Genomic DNA, 20,922 nt, shown 5'->3' on the forward strand with positions numbered 1-20,922 from the left:
CTTTAAGGCGGAATTACTAACCATACCACCTACAAGATAGATTGTTAAGAGGATCCCATGAGTTATGTGTTATTCTTCGTGTCCAGTATATCCTAAGCTTTATTTTTTTTTTAATTTTTTATTGGATTATAGGTTTTGGGGTACATGAGCAGAGCATGCAAGACAGTTGCGTAGGTATCCTAAGCTTTAATCCTTGCAATCAAAGAGATAGTTGATCATAAATGTTGACTGTTACCAAAAATTAGAAAATAACTCTATATATGTCCGAAATAACATTTTTTCAATAGCATAGAACTCTGGTCAAAATCTTGCACCAGCACTGCTAGATCTTCCATGGACTGATTTTTTTTTTTTTTTTTTTTTTTTTTTGCTTACTATGACAAAATATGCTGCTTGCCTCCTGCCGGGCCCCATCCCCAAATGGAAGATGTAACCTGCTTTGCAAGTCACACCACATGAGGCAGCTTTTCCCATAAACCAGGTTCCAATGGAGAAGGGGTTTATACACCCTGATATGTATTAAAGAAACTAAGCAAAATGAAACTTAAGCCTTGGAATCAAGGTTCTACTTTATTTGTCATGTTCAGGATTTGAGACACAGGGGCAAATGCTAGTTTATACACAAGTTGTTTCCTCTATTCCCTGACGGTGTGCCAAAATTTTAGTAAAGAATGAGAATGTTAATGAAAGAGCCTATCATCTTCCAGTGTTGAATTCAGTATTCATGTTGCATTCGAGGTAATTTCATGAGGAACTGTGGCATTTATTTGTCTTTCTCATCCTAAAGGACTTATAAATGCAAATAATATTTGTCAAATTAAAACTTGTGTACTATATATAATACTATACAGAATCATAAGCACTGTGTACACTTTTGGAAACAATGTAGCTCAAACAGTTTCAGAATATGGACACCTGAGATAATCACAAAAAGGAAACATTCTCCTTGTATAAATTTAAAAAATAAATAGAAAACGTTTTTTTTTCTGTTTTAATTTTTTTGGCTTTACTTAAAGCCTTATAATTTAATTTATATTAGAATATATAAGAATGGGGAAAAATACCGTAGCAAAGCATTTAAGTTCATTGGAGAGCTGCAGTCTGTCCAGACCATGCTGAAGTGTCTGATTTGTTGCACGGATTGCAGTGAAATAGTGATGTACAGAGACCTCTAGAGACTGGAAAGCATAACTACAGTTAATACTATGCAGATACGCTTCAATGTTGTACTGTAATTGAATTACTCAGGGATCTATAACACAGCTATAAAGAGAACAAGGTACTATTCTATTCCTAGTGATGTGGTTAAAATCAGCTTTCTCAAAAGCTTTATGCTTTGGCTATTTTCTCTTTTATGAGTTAATTAACGTAAAATATGCTTTACATTTGCCCTACTGCAAAAACAATGATTAAACCACAGATGTTCATACTAAAAATATATAAATTATCAATGTGTGCAGAACGTTTATTTTTAGAAAATCTTAGTAAGCATTTACCTGCTGCCATGACATAGGATATTCTATTTACCTTAGCTTTTACTTACTTGTATTGGAAAGAAAATCTGTTAATATCGTGTTTATTTTCTTTTTCTGATATATTGGACTCCTCCTTTTGATACATTTGATTATGGCTGGTAGATTTCTTTAAATACTCACTAATAATCCTATAAGAACTTATTGGAATGGAAATAACACAGTTTACAATATTGTAAACACATTTTACAATGAGTTCTGTCTTCATTTCAACTAATTTTTTTGCTCAGGATACTAAGTTACGAATGTTGAATATTTCCTGCTACAAAGAAGCAGATCAATTAAACACGTATACCTGCTCTAATTCTGTCTCCGTCTCCATCTTTCTCTCTTCTTTTCCTTTCTCTGTCTGGCAGACATGTGTGTTTTAGTGTATTAGTCATTAACATTAGTCAGGTTCTTCCACAGAACAATATCAATATTCAATATGGAGTGTGTGGGGTGTGTTTGTGTGTCAAGGAAGAGAGGGAGAAAGAGAGAGAGAGAGAGAGAGAGAAACAGAGAGAGAGAGAGAGAGATATTTTATTTTATTTTATTTTATTTTACTTTATTATTGGCACTAGCAAGTTAAAAGTCTCTGGGGCAGGTTGACAGGTTTGAGATCCCAGGGAAGAGCTGATGTTTTAGTCTCTAGCCCAAAGGCAATCTAAAGGAAAATTTCCTTTCAAGGCTTTCAACCAACTGGATGAAGTCCATTCACATTTGGGAGAGTAATCTGTCTTCCTCAAGTCTATTGATTTCAATGTTAATCACATCTGAAAGATACCAGTATTGCAACATCTAGACTGCTATGTGACCAAACACTGAGCACCATGGCCAAGTTGACACATAAAACTGACCATTCTACTGAGTAATTCTGACAACTTTATAGAATTTGACTATTCTAAGTGAACCAAAACAACCCAAAGCAAGCAAAATATGAACATAAATATACACTCAATTAATACAATTATACAATGACTAGCGATTATTTATAGTATGAATTCTACCTAATCACAGTAAAATATTTCTCACAAAGACAAACATTGCGAAGTGCTTATGCAGTTAAAGTTCACTACTATCTGATGTTTAGTCTCCCATATTCTTTTACTATTTATTTCATATTAGAGAATAAATCAGAATTTATAATTAACCCATTTTTATAATCACACCCAAGTGCTAGTTATTGAATCAAGACAGATATGTTTTTTTATGATTACAGATCTTTTTTTCTTATAGACATGTGGATTGAGACATATTTCCTTTATATTTCAAATAAAACTGGACAGATACTCAAAGCCAAACATGTCATTTATTTTGAACATGTAAATTAGGGTAGTATGCTTGCTAATAATTTTATAATCTTTATTTTTTTAATCCTAAGTAATGTAATTAGTGTTGAGCTATATTGACACAAAATGATGGCTCTTAGTTTGAAATTAAATTTTAATTAATATTACCTATGCAAAAATACTTGAATTATATTAGTGATAGTGTCTTGAGCCACCATTATATATTTAAGTATGAATTTGATATAAAATACTCACTGACTTTGGCCTTTAAAACCTGTTAATACTACTTGCATATTACACTATAGCATATATATATTTTTTTTCCTCTAGAGACTGCTTTAAACGTGTCCCAGAGATTCTGACACTATAGCATATTTTAAGAGTACTTTTCCTCAGCATTCTCATTTGGGTAGGCATCTGCATTCTCTTAATATGCAATGAATAAAATATGACTATGGACTCATTTGACTAATTTTAAAAAATGCTCTTGCACATGAAGCGTCTTGTATAATGTCATATTGCAATTTAGTGTTCATGCCAGAAGTAAAACCTACATTCACTAGTTTTGAATATAGTGTATAATCACTTGAGATTTACCAAGTAGGGATCAGGTAACTGGAGAAAAGACTGCATGTATTTTTTGAAAAACATGTTTAGATCATTGTATTTATTTACTCAGCCTTATTGAGCTATAACTGACAAAATTTCAATATATTACATATATGCAGTATGATTATTGAGTATATGTCTATGCTGTGAAATGATTACCACAATCAGTTTACACATTCATCACCACACGTAATTGCCATTTTGTGTGTTGGGGGAGGGGTGCTGAGGACATTTAAGATCTACTCTAGCAAATTTTAAGTAAACAATTCAGTATTTAACTATAGTTGCCATGCTGTACGGCACATCTCAGAATTTATTCATCGAGCAATTGAAAGTTTATACCATTTTACCTGGATCTCTCCATGTCCCCCAGCTTCCCAGTTCCTGAAACCACCTTTTGAGAGTTGAGCTTTCTTAGATTTAGATTGCACATATAAGTGAGATTATACAGTATCTATGACTTTCTGTGCCTGGCTTAGTTTATTTAGCATGATGTCTTCCAGGTTTATCCATGCTGTTGCAGGTGTTCTTTAATGTTTTCAGCTGAATACTATTTCATTGCGTATATGTATACCATGTTTTCTTTAGTAATTCATTAATCTGCATACTTCTTAATTCCTTAAAGACCTGAGGAAATGGCAATATAATATCTCATCTATATGTTATCGGTGGTAACACATCAGAGTCTATGTAAGTATCTGATAGAGATACTTTTGATATAGAGGAAAATGCATAGTAAGATAAATTTCTGAACAGTATTTCTGTATTTTGTTTTGTTGTAAAGCTAAGTAGGTTCTTAGTTTAGTTTAAGGCTAAATTGTAATCATGATCAGTAGTTAATGGACTGATTTTCTTTCATTCTGAAGCCAAAATTGAATGAGAGGTATTTTAACACAAAATAAGCAGAGGTACAGCATTAGATGGGCCAGATGAAATCTGAATGCAGAAAATATTGAGGGAGAAATTAGAATAAAAAATAAAAACAGAAATGAGCACAGTAATGATAAAAACTATAACAAGTTCCAGGGCACAGAAATTTGACAAAATGGAAAGGGCTATTTAGGAAATAGGAACATTGTAAAGAATCAGGATCACAAATAATGACAATTACAAGAACAGCTTTATCTCTGAGCCTTCTTTCATCTGAAAGTTGGAATCATGTATCAAATTACCCTAGGCAGTAATATGGCTGGAATAGCTAATTGGAAAAAATAGTCATCAGTGTTGTTGGTAATGTGTTGGGCAGTGCCCATGAAAGGCATACTGAATATGAGAGACACCATCTTAATATAACTTCAGGTTAACTGTAACTGACTGATAAAGAGATGTACTTAGACATGTGAGAGAATGCAAGGGGCACCCTGAGAATAGCCTTCTCTGAAATGGGCTAGAAACATGTGGTTACCAAGTTTGAAGTCGGTGCAAATAAGACATATTTTTTCCTTATTTCGCCACCCTTTTTCAAGACAATCCTAAAATATCTTATTTGCGTTAATAGTATTTGTTTGACTTTTACATATCTAGTTTTGACAAATAAAAAGATAAGAATTTTTTTGAAATGTTAGCCAAGTTCTTTTTCTTTAAATACATTTTGTTAGGAGTTGGTTTTATGGCTCAATTTTTTTGTAATTTAATTTTTATTTTAAGCTTTTAATTTTTAAAAATATTTAGTTTTTGTGGGTGCATAGTAGGTAGGTATACTTATGGGGTACATGAGATACCTTAATACAGGCATGCAGTGCTTAATATCATGGTAAATGGGGTATTCATCCCCTCAATAATGTGTCTTTTGTGTTACAACAATTCTATTATATGATTCTGATTATTTTTAAACACATAATTAAATTATAATTGACTATAGTGACCCATTTGTGCTATCAAATGCAAGGTCTTATTCATTCTTTCTATAATAACTACTTACATACTCACTAACCACCCTCACTTTTCCTTCCCCCTCTGCTAACTTTCCCTGCCTCTAGTAACCCTCCTCCTGCTCTCCATCTTCATGAGTTCAATTGTTTTATTTTTTAGCTCCCACAAATAAATGAGAACATGCCAAGTTTATATTTCTGTCTTATTTTACTTAACATAATGATATTCAGTTCCATTCATGTTGTTGCATGTTACAGAATCTCATTCTTTTTATGGCTCAATAATACTCCATTGTGTATATGTGCCACATATTCTTTATCCATTCATCTGTTCATGGATATTTAGGTTCCTTCAAAATTTTGGCTATTGTGAACAGTGCTGCAAAAAACATGGGAGTGCATATATCCCTTTGATATTTCCTTTCTTTGGGGTATACACGTAGCAGTTTCATTGCTGGATTATATTGTAGCTCTATTTTTTATTTTATGAAGAACCTCCGAAATGTTCTCCACAGTCATTTTACTAATTTACATTTCCACCAACAGTGTATTGGGGTTCTCTTTTCTCCATGTCTTTGCCAGCTTTGTTATTGCCTGTCTTCTGGACAAAAGCCTTTTAACTGGGATGAAATGATATTTCATTGTAGCTTTGATTTGCATTTCTGTGATGATCAGTGACATGGAGCACCTTTTCATATGCCTGTTTGCCATTGTTACGACTTTTTGAAAGGTGTCTATTCAAAATTTTTACCTAGTTTTTAATTGGATTATTAGATTTTTTACTTATAGAATTGTTTGAACCCCTTATGTATTCTGGTTATGAATACTTTCTCAGTGGATAGATAGCAAATATTTTCTCCCATTCTATGGCTTGTCTCTTCACTTTGCTGATTGTTTCCTTTGCTGTGCAGAGGCTTTTTAACTTGAATGAATCCCATTTGTTTATTTTTGCTTTGGTTGACTGTGTATTATTCAATATATTCTTGACCAAACCAATGTTCTGGAGAGTTTCTTCAACATTTTCTTGTAGTCGTTTTACAACTTGAAGTCTTAGATTTACATCTTTAATACATTTTGATTTTATTTTTGTATATGGTGAGAGATATAAGCCTGGTGTTTTTGTTCTGCATACAGATATCCTGTTTATCCAGCATCACTAATTGAGAAATTGTCTTTTCCCCAATGTATGATCTTAGCACCTTTGCCAAAAAGGAGTTCACTGTAGGTGTATGAATTTGATTCTGGGTTCTCTATTCTGTTCCATTCGTCTATGTGTCTGTTTTGATGCCAGTACCGTGCTGTTTTGATTACTATAACCCTGTAGCATAATTTGAAATCATGTAATATGATTCTTCCAGTTTTGTTCTTTTTGCTTAGGATAGCTTTGGCTATTCTGGGTCTTTTGTGGTTCCATATAAATTTTAGGATTTTTTTTCTATTTCTGTAAAGAATGTCATTGGTATTTTGATAGGGATTGCATGGAATCTGTAGAGTACTTTGCATCTATAGGTATTTTTATAAATATTGATTTTTCCAACCTATGAATATGGAATATCTCTCCACATTTTTGTGTCCTCTTCAATGTCTTTTTCAATATTTCATAGTTTTCATTGTAGAGTTCTTTCACTTTTTTAAGTATTTAATTTCATGTGTGGCTATTGTGGGATTACTATTCATTCATTCATACCTAATGGGATTACTATTCATTCATTTCTCTTACAGATTGTTCACTGTTGGCATATAAAAACACTACTGATTTTTGTATGTTAATTTTGTATCCTGAAACTTTACTGAATTTTTTAATCAACATCAAGTTTTTTTGGATGGAATCTTTAGATTTTTTTACAAACGTAAGTTATATTATCTGCAAACAAAGATAATTTGTCTTCTTCTTTTTCAATTTGGAGGCTATTTCTTTTTCCTGTCTGATTGCTCTATCTAGGGCTTCTAATACTGTATTAAATAGCAATGGTGAAATTAGGTATATTTGTCATGGTCCAGATCTAAGACGAAAGGCTTTCAGTTTTGGCTGATCAGTATTATGCAAATTATGGGTCTGTTATATATTGCTTTTATTATGTTGAAATATGTTTTTATGATATTCAGCTTTTTGAGGATTTTTATCATGAAAGGATGTTGAATTTATTATGTTCTTTTTTCAGCATCAATTGAAATGATCATACAGTTTTTGTCCTTCATTCTGTTGTTAACATGTATACATTGATTTATTTGTGTATGTTTACCAACCTCACATCCCTGGAATACATCCCACATAGTCATGATGAATGATATTTTTCACATATTATTGAATTCAGTTTGCTAGTATTTTTTTTAAGGATTTCGTATCAAAATTTATCAGAGCTATTGGGTGGTAGTCTTTCTTTATTTGATGTGTCTTTGTCTGGTTTTGGTATCAGGATAATATTGGCCTCATAGGATGAGTTTGGAAGTGTTTTCTCCTCTGTTTTTCAGACTAGTCTGAGTAGGATGGGTATTTTTCTTTAAATGTTTCATAGAATTCAGCAGTAAAGCCACAGAGTCTCAGACTTTTATTTACCATCTGACTTTCTATTATAGCTTTGACCACATTACTTCCTACTGGCCTGTTTGTGTTTTGGATATCTTCATAGTACAATCTTGGCGGGTTGTACATGTCTTGGAATTTACCCATTTCCTCTATATTTTCCAATTATTGGCATATAATTGCTCATGGTAGCCACAGATGATCCTTTGAATTTCTGCAGTACCAGCTGTAGTGTCTCCTTCAACTCTGATTTTACTTGATTCTTCACTTTTCTTTTCTTAGTCAGGTTAAAGGTTTGTCAATTTTGTTTAACATTTCAAAATGACAAGTTTTCATTTCATTAATCTATTATATTGTATTCTTCATTTGAGTTTCATTTATTTCTTCTCTGATTTTTATTATATATTTTCTTCTACCAATTTGGGTTTCAGTTTGCTCTTGCTTTTCTAATTCTTTAAGATGCATCATTCTGTTATTTGTTAGAAAGTTTTCTTCTTTTTTGAAGTATACATTCATAGCTATAAATTTCCCTCTTCGTACTGCTTTTGCTGTATCCCACAGGTATTGGTATGTTGTGTTTCCATTATCATTATTTAAATAATGCTTTTCAATTTTTTTCTACATTTCTTTATTGATGTATTGGTTATTTAGGAGCATATTGTTTTATCTTCTTGTGTTTGTATACTTTCCAAAATTCCTCTTGTTATCGATTTCTTGTTTTATTCATTTACCATCAGAGAAAATGCTTGATATTATTTAACATTTTTGGAATGTTTAAAAACTTGTTTTGTGACCTAACATTTGGTCTGTCCTTGAGAATGATTCATGTGCTGAGGAGGATGATGTATATTCTGCCACCATTGGATGAAATACTTTGTAAATATCTGTTAGGTATGTTGATTATGTAGTGAAGCTTAATTCTGATTTTTCTTTGTTGATTTTTTATCTGGATGATCTGTCTAATGCTGAAAATAAGATATTTCAGTCTCTAACTGTTATTGTATTGAGACATATATCTCTCTAGATCCAATAACATTTGCTTTGTATATCTGTATTATCCGGGTGCTCCAGCATTGGGTGGATATATATTTACAATTGTTATGTCCACTTGGTAAGTTGAGCCTTTTATCATTAAATAATGGCTTTCTTTGTCTTGTCTTAAAGGTTTTGCTTTTTAATCTATTTTGGCTGTTATAAGAATAGCTGCTTTTGCTCTTCTTTGGTTTAATTTTGTTCCCCTTCTTTTTAACTTTCTGCTGTTTCTCTTTATGTCTCATTGTACTATGTCTTTTAAAGTGGTTGTAGTTTTATTGATTTCTTATTTAATCTTTCTGCTTAAAATAGTAGTTTCTACACCAAAATTACAATATTCTGTGTTTTTATGTGTGCTTACTATTACCAGTGAGTTTTGTACCTTCTAATTATTTAATTGCTCACTAATGTTTCTTTCCTTTCAGATTGAAGAACTCCTTTTAGGTTGAAGAGCTCCCTATTATTTGTAGGACACATCTGGTGTTGATGAAATTTGCAGGCTTTCTTTCTTTCTTTCTTTTTTTCTTTTTGTCCAGGAAAGCTTTATTTCTTCTTCAGCCTTGAAGGATATTTTTACCAAATGTGCTATTCTAGGGTAAAAGTGTTCATTTTGTTTTTTTCTTCAGCACTTTAAATATGTTATGCCACTCTCTCCTGGCCTGTAAAGTTTCTAATGCAAAGTCTGCTGCCAGATGTATTGGAGCTCCAGTGCATATCATTTGTTTCTTTTCTGTTGCTTATTTTAGCAACCTTCATTTTCATTGATATTTGGGAGTTTGAATATTATATGCCTTAAGGTAGTCTTCTTTGGGTTAAATCTACTTGGTATTCCATAACTTTCTTTCACTTGAATGTAGACATCTTTCTCAATGTTTGGCCAGCTGTCTTAAATTATCACTTTGGACAGGTTTTCTTCCCCAATCTCTTTCTCCACTTCTACTTTAAGGCCAATAACTTAGTCCTTTGGGTCCTATTTTCTAGATCTTGTAGGTGTACTTCATTCTTTTCTAGTTTTTTTTTCTTCTTTTCTCTCCTCTGACTATGTATTTATCCATAACTTGTCTTCAAGATCACTAATTCTTCTGCTTGATTGATTCTACTGTTAACAGACTCTGATGCTTTTTTCAGTATGTTAGTTGCATTTTTCAACTCTAGAATTTCTGCTTGATTCCTTTTTATTTTAATCTCTTTGTTACATTTGTTGGATAGAATTCTAAATTCCTTCTCTCTGTTACCTTGAATTTCTTCAAAACAGCTTGTCTGAAAGGATTTGTATCTCTATTTCTGAAGGATTGATTCTTGGTGCCTTGTTTACTTTGTTTTACAGGGTCATATTATCCTGGATGGTTTTATTGCTTGTGGATGTTCTTCAGTGTCTGGGCATTGAAGAATTAAGTATTTATTTTACTCCTCACAGTCTGGTTCTGTTTGTGTCTGTCTTTCTTAGAAAGGCTATTTAAAGGAACTTGGGCCCCAAGCACAGGGATGCTGTGGTTCTGGCAAACCTATAGAGGTACTACCTTGGTAGTCTTGGATAAAATTTGCAAAAACTCTCTGGATTACCAGGCAGAGATTCTTATTCTTTTTCCTTACTTTACCCATGGGAGAGCTAAAAATTTATTTTTTCTAAATGGATATCAAGTGTCTCCATAATTTTCTTTCCACACTGAATTTCATAGGTATCTTTGCCATAAATTAGTGATTCTACACGTGAAGAACCACTCTGGATGTTATTGTTTTCTATTATTGTTTTATTCTATCTTTATACAGTCTTTGAATTTTTATATATTTTTTATTATACTTATTGATTTCTACTCAAATACCAGTTGGAACTTTGACTTTAAGTTTGTAGTTCAATTTAGAATAATTGCTATTTTAATATCTTATGTTTTGCAATTCCTGAACATAGTTCTTGTTCTCCATGTCTGTAGATCTCATTTGAATACCCTTAGAAAAATTCTGTGGTTTTCAGTGTAGTGGAGCTTTAGCACATTTTAAAGAATTAATTTGATAACTTAAGAATTTATTATGATAATTACAGTGAATACAATTACAGTAAATAATAATTTTAATCTACCAAGAAATTATTATTGCCTTTTTGGTATCCTTTTCTTTATTTTGTTTATTGTTTATTCTTTATTGCTAAATTGCCTGTCTTCCTTGTATTTCAATTCTTCAAAAGGTGAAGTGAGCTGAAGAATTATTAATCTCCTTCTTTTTTCTTTCTTTTGTTTCTTCCTTTTTTTTTTTTTTTTTTTTTTTTTGAGACAGTCTTGCTCTGACTCCAAGGCTGGAGTGCAGTTGTGCAATCTCAGCTCACTGCAACCTCCACCTTCTGGATTCAAGCAATTCTCCTGCCTCAGCCTCCGAATTATAGCTGGGACTACAATGCCCACCACCATGCCTGACTTTGTGTGTGTGTGTGTGTGTGTGTGTGTGTGTGTGTGTTTGTGTGTGTGTTTAGTAGAGACAGCATTTCACCATGTTGGCCAGGCTGGTCTCAGAACCCCTGACCTCAGGTGATCTGCCTGCCTTGGCCTCCCAAAGTGCTGGGATTACAGGCATGAGCCACCATGCCTGGGAGCCTGCTTGTTCTTTTCTAAATGCTGTTCTCATCACCTCAACTGGGAGTGAAAATTTGGCATATTTCTATGGGTGAAGATATATTAATTGAACTACTCTTCAGAAAAACAACTCTGCCACAAAGCATAAATCACATCTTCAGGAGATGGTCAATTGTGACTTTATCCACTGAGGCCTCTCTCTATAGTTTTCTAGCAAGACCCAGTCTTTCTGGGTGGTGTCTATTGCCACAGACTTCAAAGACACTGGTTCTCCATTCCTAGCTTTTAGGGTCCCATGAACACTTTTCTGGAGAAGGGTATTAATCACATATCTCAGGAGGCAGTTCATCCCCAAGGGTGAGGGGTGTATTCGTGGGTATTGGTGTCTGCAGCCACATTACCATTTCATCTTGTAGGCCAGAGAAGCTGACCAGAAGCATGGGGTCATGTAATCTGCAGGTATGGGAAGCCAAGTTCATGTTTCTATAATAATTGATATACATTTAATAACACTTAGAGAAGTTGTCACATTCCCTGTAAAATGTTAACTTTCCAATACTTTTCTCATTTGAAAGATTTAGCAAAGATATATGGTGTTTGTATTAATTTCGTTTCACCAAAATATATACCTTTATATTGACGGGCACTAAATTTCAGAATATCTTTTCCTTATTTCAAACACTACTCAGTTGAGATGTATTCAAATTAATTCTGTTTCTTTTATTTTGCTTTCTATCCTTCAGGAAATGTTAACTCAGCAATAAATCTAGTGAACATTTAAAAAGATACACATCTTTGGGGATTTACTCTTGTGTAATTTTACCTTTAATCTTTTATTTTTATTTTTTTCTGAGACAGAGTCTTACTCTGTCACCCAGGCTGGAATGCAGTAATGCAGTGGCCTAATCTGGGCTCACTGCAACTTTCATCTCCCAGGTTCAAGCAATTCTCATGCTTCAGCCTCCCCAGTAGCTGGAACTACAGGCACACACCACCACACCTGGCTAATTTTTGTATTTTTCATAGAGACAAGGTCTTGTCATATTGACCAGTCTGATCTCAAACTCCTGGACTCAAGTGATCCAGCCACCTCAGCCTCCCAAAGTGCTGGGATTACAGGTGTGAGCCACCACACCTAATTTCATTTTTTTTTTTTTTTTTTGAGTCAGAATCTCACTCTATGGCCAGGCGGTGGTGCAGTGGCACCATCTCGGCTTACTGCAACCTCTACTTCCTGGATTCAAGGGATTCTCCTGCCTCAGCATCCTGGGTAGCTGCAACTACAGGCACTTGCCACCATGCCTGGATAATTTTTTGTATTTTTAGTAGAGATGGTGTTTTACTGTGTTAGCCAGGATGGTCTCAATCTCCTGACCTTGTGATCTGCCTGCCGCGGCCTCCCAAAGTACGGGGATTACAGGTGTGAGCCACCGCTCCTGGCCTAAATGTACCTTAAATTTTACTTTGCCTGAGATACATTTTTCTACTTCTGCTTTATTTTTCTTTCGCTGTTTATTCTTTTATTTTAATACATCCCTATTCTTTTGTATTAAGTGTGTATTTTGTGTATAGCACATATTTAGACATTTACAAAATTCAATTTAGCAGTGCACTTTTAATAGGGAATCTGGGGCCAGGCACGTTGGCTCACGCCTGTAATCCCAGCACTTTGGGAGGCCGAGGCAGGTGGATCACGAGGTCAAGAGATCGAGACCATCCTGGCCAACATGGTGAAACCCCGTCTCTACTAAAAATACAAAAAATTAGCCGGGCACAGTAGCACATGCCTGTAATCCCAGCTACTTGGGTGGCTGAGGCAGGAGAATTGCTTGAACCCAGGAGGCGGAGGTTGCGGTGAGCCAAGATTACACCATTGCACTCCAGCCTGGGCAACAAGAGCAAAACTCCATCTCAAAAAAAAAAGAAAAAAAATAGGGGATCTGAAATCCTTTATGTTTCCAGCTGTAATTTACCTGTTTGCTTTTATTGACTTCCTACTTGCCTTTTGCTTATTTGTATTTCCCTTTTCTTCTATTTCTTCCTATGTGGTGTGTATTTCATTTTTATTCATATTATTCAGTGATTTGACAGGCTTATGCCACTCTTATATTTGGCAGTGGTTAACAAGAAGTTTAAAGGAGAAGTCTTTGCTTTTCAGAGCCTGGCAGACAGTATGTGGGGAAAGTAACTTCATAACCAAAAGAGCATAAGCAGTGTATCTCTTGCGCATTTTAATTTACACTTGATCCTAAGAAACTCATTATAGGAAATGAGTTTTTCAACAGTTCCTCCTTAGTAACATAAGGCAATGAGCAATTTAGATACACAAGAACATTTTACATTTTTAGATCCAAATTTAGTAATTTTAGAATTGTTTTGTTTACATTTTTTATATGACTAACACTAAACTAACTCAAAGATAGTTTGATGTTGAAAGGAATGGAGCTCAGTTTGTGAGTATTTATGTAGAATCCCTCTTGTAAACCAAAATAATTTCACTGAAATCAACTGTAGTTTACTTAACAACACATTTAGAAAATACTGTGTATGTTTTCCCAGAAAACCAACCGTTCAGAACCCGCAAAATTGATGTTTCTGCTAACCTTTTCATCAAAAGCTGTTTCAAAGAAGATGTGAGAAGATTAGCAAATGATTAGTTTAAACTTTCTATTTTAGTGTAATCAAATAGTTCACATTTCTAGATTGCATTTTTTTAATCGACCAGTATTATTTTCTTACTCAGCCCAGCTGTTTTTGACAGATGAAATAGTGCAATTTGGGAAGTGGCAAGAGAAGCTTATAAACTAACTACAGAGATGGAAAATTACCTCCACTGCTAAATACCAAGGGAATCTACAAGATAAGAGTAAAATGAAATGTCACAACTCAGCAGCAATGGCGCAAAACAACTGGACTTTGGGGAGTACTTGAGTATTTACTTTGGCTGTGTTATATAGAACACCCCAACTAGTTTTTTGTATTAAAGACTCAAAGTTTCCAGTGTATTAAAGGAATAAAATATATTTCTGGCATTATCAACTAACAACTTGTGTTTATGTGTTTTATTATTCCAGTTAATATTATTTTAGTTCTTTCTCATTCTGAACATTTAATGCGTTCTAGTCTGTCATTAATTACAAAAAGATTAGACATAAACATAAGTGATGCAAAACTATTATCAGTTTTTACTTTAATAGTGTTTTTAACATTCACTTAATTATATGGTTTTTCACTATTTTGTAAATAGTTAATTTTAACTATTTTGATGTAAAACTTGTGTATAAATTAATGGTTTCTCAAAAGATCAAATTACCCATCAGTCTGAATTAACCATATAGTCTATATTCATGTAAGATAACATTATAAAAGGATAAGAAATGATCGATATATGTCAGTAATATTATAAGTATGACAGCATATAACAAAGTGGAATTATTCTCAATTGTAGGTAAAGTTGAAGCACAGAACGTTTGAATCATTAAGATTGCAAATTGTTAATTGGCCTATGAAACCGCCCAAATTTATCAGTGACATTTCGCAGTGTTCTTGATGGTCATGAAGTGAGATGAGGAAGCCACGAACAGCTATAAGACTTGGATTTATTTAGCTAAACAGATAAAGGATTTATTGGCAGAGAGGATGCACAGAACAGGAGCTGAAAAACAGAAGATAGTTAGGGGTCTTTTCCTTTGCCCCCAGATTTTTTTGTGAGAATCCTCAACTAACGGTGCAACTTTACAAAGAGCTAGATTAATTCTTGTGATGCCATTGTCCTTTATACTGAGTGTCCACTATCTTTTTGAAGGAATGTATACTAATACAAACTGTGTTTCCATGGAAGATAAAGTTTACAGACTTTAGTTTCTCCTGGTTCTTGAAGCAAATTCAGTGTTAGCAAGTATACTTCCTCAATGGTTGAAAAGCAGAATCATTGTTCAGAGAAATGTTATTGCCTCTGGCTTGCAAATTCCCACAAAACACATCCTTCTATCTAACTCTTCAACTCAAACTTCAACCCTTCATTTGTCTCCATTGAATAAGATAAGATCATAGTTTTTCAAGTTCAATATGCCTCATGATCACCTAGAAGGTCTGGTTTCAAAGCAGATTGCTGACCCCTCTTTCCCGGGTTTTCATTTATGTTTCCTGGTGATGCTCATGTCACTAGTCCAGGGACCGTATTTTGAGAACACTGGATTGAGGAAACATAAATCATTTTTTATACAATGTATATTTTAACTTTGCCAGTACAATTTTCAGAAGAATCTGTTCAGAGTTTAAAAAGGAAACTAATATACAAATCCTTTAATTCTGTTTATTTGAAAACACAATTCACACAGTTAGGGTACCTACACTAATCACTTCTGTATACACAGATATAATATTTGCTATAATTTTTATATAATGACTTTTTACATAATAATCATACAGAATAGTGATTTTTTTCTCTTAAGCACACCACATTGCAAGAGGTTATCAAATATTTTGTTTCTCTCTAACAGTTTTACACATTTATTCCTTCTTATTTATATATATGAGTGAATCCATCTTTCAGTCACGGTAGTCATTGTGACTACCACTATAAAAGAATATTATTCAGACCTTGTCTAATAACCTATAAAATTAAGGTTAGAAAATAACCAAATATTTAAGGCAGTTTAAGACATGGAGTGAGTAGAATTATACTTTTATTAAAGTTCTTTTCTCTATTCAAACAATAAGTACAAATCTAAACCAGGCATGGTGGCACATGCCTGGAATCCCAGCACTTTGGGAGGACAAGGTGGGCAGATCATGAGGTCAAGAGATCGAGACATCCTGGCCAACATGATGAAACCTCGTCTCTCCTAAAAATACAAAAATGAGCTAGGCATGATGGTGCATGCCTGTGGTCCCTGCTACTTAGAAGGCTGAGGCAGGAGAATCACTTGAACCCAGGAGGCAGAGGTTGTAGTGAGCTGAGATCACACCCCGGCACTCCAGCGTGGCAGCAGAGTGAGACTCCACCTCAAAAAAAAAAAAAAAAGAAAGAAATCTAAATAATAACTATTAATAATGCTGATGACTTATACAGTCAATGTACATCATTGACTGCAATATGCTCCAAAGTCCTTATCTCCATAATTTACTTTTTCAGAAGATATATATATATATATATCAGAAGACATTATTTCAGAATATATTTATCAGAAGATATATATATAAATTTCTATATTTACACATAAATTGATATACATAATATAAATTTTTTTATTGTGTAAAAATGCACATAAGATTTACCATCTCAACCTTTTAAGTGTACTGTTCAGTAACATTAAATGCATTCATATTGTTGTGCAACCATCAGTACTATCCAACCGCAGAACTGTTATATTTTGCATTACTGGAACTCAGTATCCATTAAATAATAATTGCCCATTTTCCTTTTTCTTAGTCCCTGGCAAGCACCATTCTACCTTATGTCTCTATGATTTGCCTACTGTTAAGTCTCTCATATATGTACAATTATACAGCTTTTATCATTTTGTTAGTGGCTTATTTCACTTAGCAAAGTGTTAGCAAGTTTCAACCATGCTGTAGGACATGTAAAATTACCTTTTTGAAAGGTTGAATCATATTTTTTGTGTGTATATGCCACATTTTGCTTACTCGTTCATCTGTGATTTCCCCAGTTTAGCTATTGAATATAATGCTGCTACAAACATAGGTATACAAATATCTCTTTGAGACTTCGCTTTTAATTATTTAGGCATATATCCAGAAGTAGAATTGCTGGATCACATTGTAATTATGTTTTTAACTTTTTGAGGAAACTTCATACTGTTTTTCATAGTGCTGGTTGGTTTTAAATTCTCATTAACAATGCTCAAGTGTTCTAATTTCTCCACATCCTTGCCAAAATTTTCCTGTTGTTTAAATAGCAGTCATTTTTGTGGGTGTGAGGTGGTATCTCACTGTGGTTTTGATTTGCATGTCCCTAGTGATAAATAATGTTTAGTATCTCTTTGCATGTGATTCTTGGCCATTCATACATATTCTTTGAGAACTGTCTATTCCAGTAATTTGTCCTTCTTTGAATCAGATCGTCTTCTGTTGTTGAGTTTTAGAATTTTTCTACATATGAACACCTTGTCAGATATGATTTTGCATATTTTTCCCATTCTGTAGGTTGGATTTTACTCTATTGTTAATGTTCATTGAGGCACAGAAATTTTAATTTTAATAAAGCCCAATTTGTCTATTTTGTCCTTTGTTGCTTTTGCCTTTCGTGTCATATCCAAGATATGATTGTCAAATCCAGTGCATGAGGCTTTTACCCTACTTTTTCTTCTAAGAGTTTTAGAGGTTTAGAACTTCTGTTTAGGTCACTGATCCATTTTGAGTTAATTTTGTACATGATGTTAGGAAAGGATCCAACTTCATTCCTTAGCATGTGGGTATCTAATTTCACAGCACCATTTGTTGAAAATACTATCCTTTCTTCATTCAATAGGTTTGGCATCCTTGTCAACATTATATGATCAAATATGTGAGAATTTATTTCGGGGAAGTCTTCAATTCCATTAATCTGTATGTCTGTTGTTGTTCTAGTGCCACACTATTTAGATTATTGTGGCTTTGTGGTGAAGTTTGTAATCTGGAAGTGTGAGTCTTCCAACTTTGTTTTTACTTTTTAAGATTGTTTTGGCCAGTGGGGTCCCTTGAGAGTTTATATGAATTTTAGATAAGTTTTTGTATTTCTACAAAAATATCTTTGGATTTTTGATATCAGGTATATTGAATCTGTAGATGGGTTTTTGTAGTATTGACATCTTAATATTATTAAGCCTTCCAATACATAAATATGGAATGTCTTCCCATCCATTTACTTATATTTTTAATTTCATTCAGCAATGCTTTATAGTTTTAATCATACATCTTTAATTTCCTTGATTAAGTTAATTCTTAATTATTTCATTCTTTTTGATGCTATTGTAAGTAGAATTGTTCTCTTTATTCCATTTTTTGATTGTGCATTTTTATTTTATAGAAATGCAACTAATTTTTATTTACTCACATGTGTCCTCCTGTTTTATTTAATTCATTTATTAGTTCTAAAAAGTTGTAGAATTTTTAAGGTTTTATACATATAAGAACATGTCCTCTGCAAACAGAAATTTTACTTCTTTTCCCATTTAAATGCATTTTATTTCTCTTTCTGGCCTAACTACTCTGCTCTTACTAGAATTTCCAGAATGATGTTAAATAGGAGTTGCCAATGGGCACCCATGCCTTTTTCCTGATTTTAGAGAAAAAGCTTTCTGTCTTTAATTATTGAATATCATGTTCACTGCAGGATGTTTGTTTGTTTTTTGAGATGATGTCTCACTCTGTCACCCAGGCTGGAGTTCAGTGGTGCTATCTAGACTCATGCAACCTCCACCTCCCAGATTGAAGGGATTCTCTCACCGTAGCCTCACAAGTAGCAGGGATTACAGGTGCATGACACCCTGCATGGCTATTTTTTGTATTTTTAGAAGAGACTGGATTTCACCATGTTGGTCAGGCTGGTCTGGAACTCCTGTTCTCAGGTGATCTACCCGTTTCAAAATATAACTTTTTTTTTTTTTTTTTTTTTGAGACGGAGTTTTGCTCTTGTTACCCAGGCTGGAGTGCAATGGCGTGATCTCGGCTCACTGCAACCTCACCTCCTGGGTTCAAGCAATTCTCCCGCCTCAGCCTCCTGAGTACCTGGGATTACAGGCACGCGCCACCATGCCCAGCTACTTTTTTATATTTTTAGTAGAGACGGGGTTTCATCATGTTGGCCAGGATGGTCTCGATCTCTTGACCTCTTGATCCACCCGTCTCGGCCTCCCAAAGTGCTGGGATTACAGGCTTGAGCCGCCGTGCCTGGCCAACTTTTGAAATATGATGTCATTTCCTTCTATTTCTAGTTTGTTAAGTGTTTTTATTATGAAAATATGTTGAAGTTCGACAAATGTATTTTCTACCTCAATTGCGATTATTATGTTTTTCCCTTTATTCTATTAATACGGTACATTATATTAATCCATTTTTATATCTGAAACCATTCCTAAATTCCATGAATAAAGCCCACTTCATGAAGTATAATTATTTTAACACACTGATAAATTTGGTTTACTAATCTTTTTGAAGATTTTAGTATAACATTCAGAAAAGATATTGATTTAGATTTTTATTTTCTTGTACTGTCTTTGTCCATCTTTGCTATTAGGGTAATGCTGGCCTCAAAGACTAATTAGGAAATATTCCCTCTAATTTTCAAAAAGTTCCAGAATGATTGGTGTTAGTTTTTTCTTTTATTTATTAAATGTATAATAGAATGTATCAGTGAAACCATCAGATGGAGTTTTTGGTCTTTTTTGGGGAGATTTTTGATTACTGGTTCAATCTTCTTACTAGTTATAACTTTATTTAGAGTTTTGATTTTTTTGTTATTTAGTCTTGGTAGATTTTTGTATTTCTTAGAATTTATCCAGTTAATCTAGGCTAACAAATTTATTGGCATATAATTTTTATAGTACCCTCTTGTAATCACAATAATGGTAGTATTGTCCCCACTTTCATTTGTGGTTTTAGTAATTTGAATCTTTATTTTGTTTCTTAGTCTAGCTGAAGGTTTATAAGTTTATACTTCTTTTCAAAGAATTAACTTTTGGTTTAATTGACATTCCCTATTTTTTTTCTATTTTCCATTTCATTATCTATGCTCTAGTCTCTATTATTTTATTTCTTCTGTAGTTTTGCTTTTAGTTTGTTCTTTTTCTAATTCTTGAAGTTGTAAAGATGGGTTGTTCATTTGAGATCTTTTTGCTTTTTAAATTTTTTAATGTTTTTAACTGTTATTTTAGTTTTAGGAGTACATGTGCAGGTTTGTTTTATAGGTAAACTTGTGTCATAGGGGTTTGTTATACAGATTATTTCATCATCCAAGTGTTAAGCCTCATGCCCTTTAGTTATTTCTCCTGTTTCTTTTCTACCCCTCACTCTCCACCTATCAGTAGATTTCTCCTGATTCTCTTTTACCCTTCACTCTCCACCCATCAATAGGCCCAAATAAGTGTTATCCATGTGTTCGCCCAATTTAGCTCCCACTTACAGGTGAAAACGTGGTATTTGTTTTTCTACTCCTGCATTAGTTTGCTAAGGATAATGGCCCCAGCTCTATCCATGCTCCTGTAAAGAACACAATCTTGTCCTTTTTTTATGGTTTCATGGTATTCCTTGATTTATATGTAAATTTTCTTTATCCATTCATCCATTGATGGGCAATTAGATTTATTCTATGTCTTTGCTCTTGTGAATAGTGCTGCAGTGAACATACAAATGTGTGTGTCTTTATGATAGAATGATTTATGTTTTCGGGGGTATATACTCAGTAAGAAATTGCTGAGATGAATGACAGTTCTGCTTTTATGTCTTTGAGGAATTGCCACACTGTTTTCCACAATGGTTGAACTAATTTGCATACCCACCAAGAGTTGCAGTTTTTTT

The sequence above is a fragment of the Callithrix jacchus genome, chromosome 3, assembly GCF_049354715.1.
Source record: "Callithrix jacchus isolate 240 chromosome 3, calJac240_pri, whole genome shotgun sequence".
NCBI classification, from domain to species: domain Eukaryota; kingdom Metazoa; phylum Chordata; class Mammalia; order Primates; family Cebidae; genus Callithrix; species Callithrix jacchus.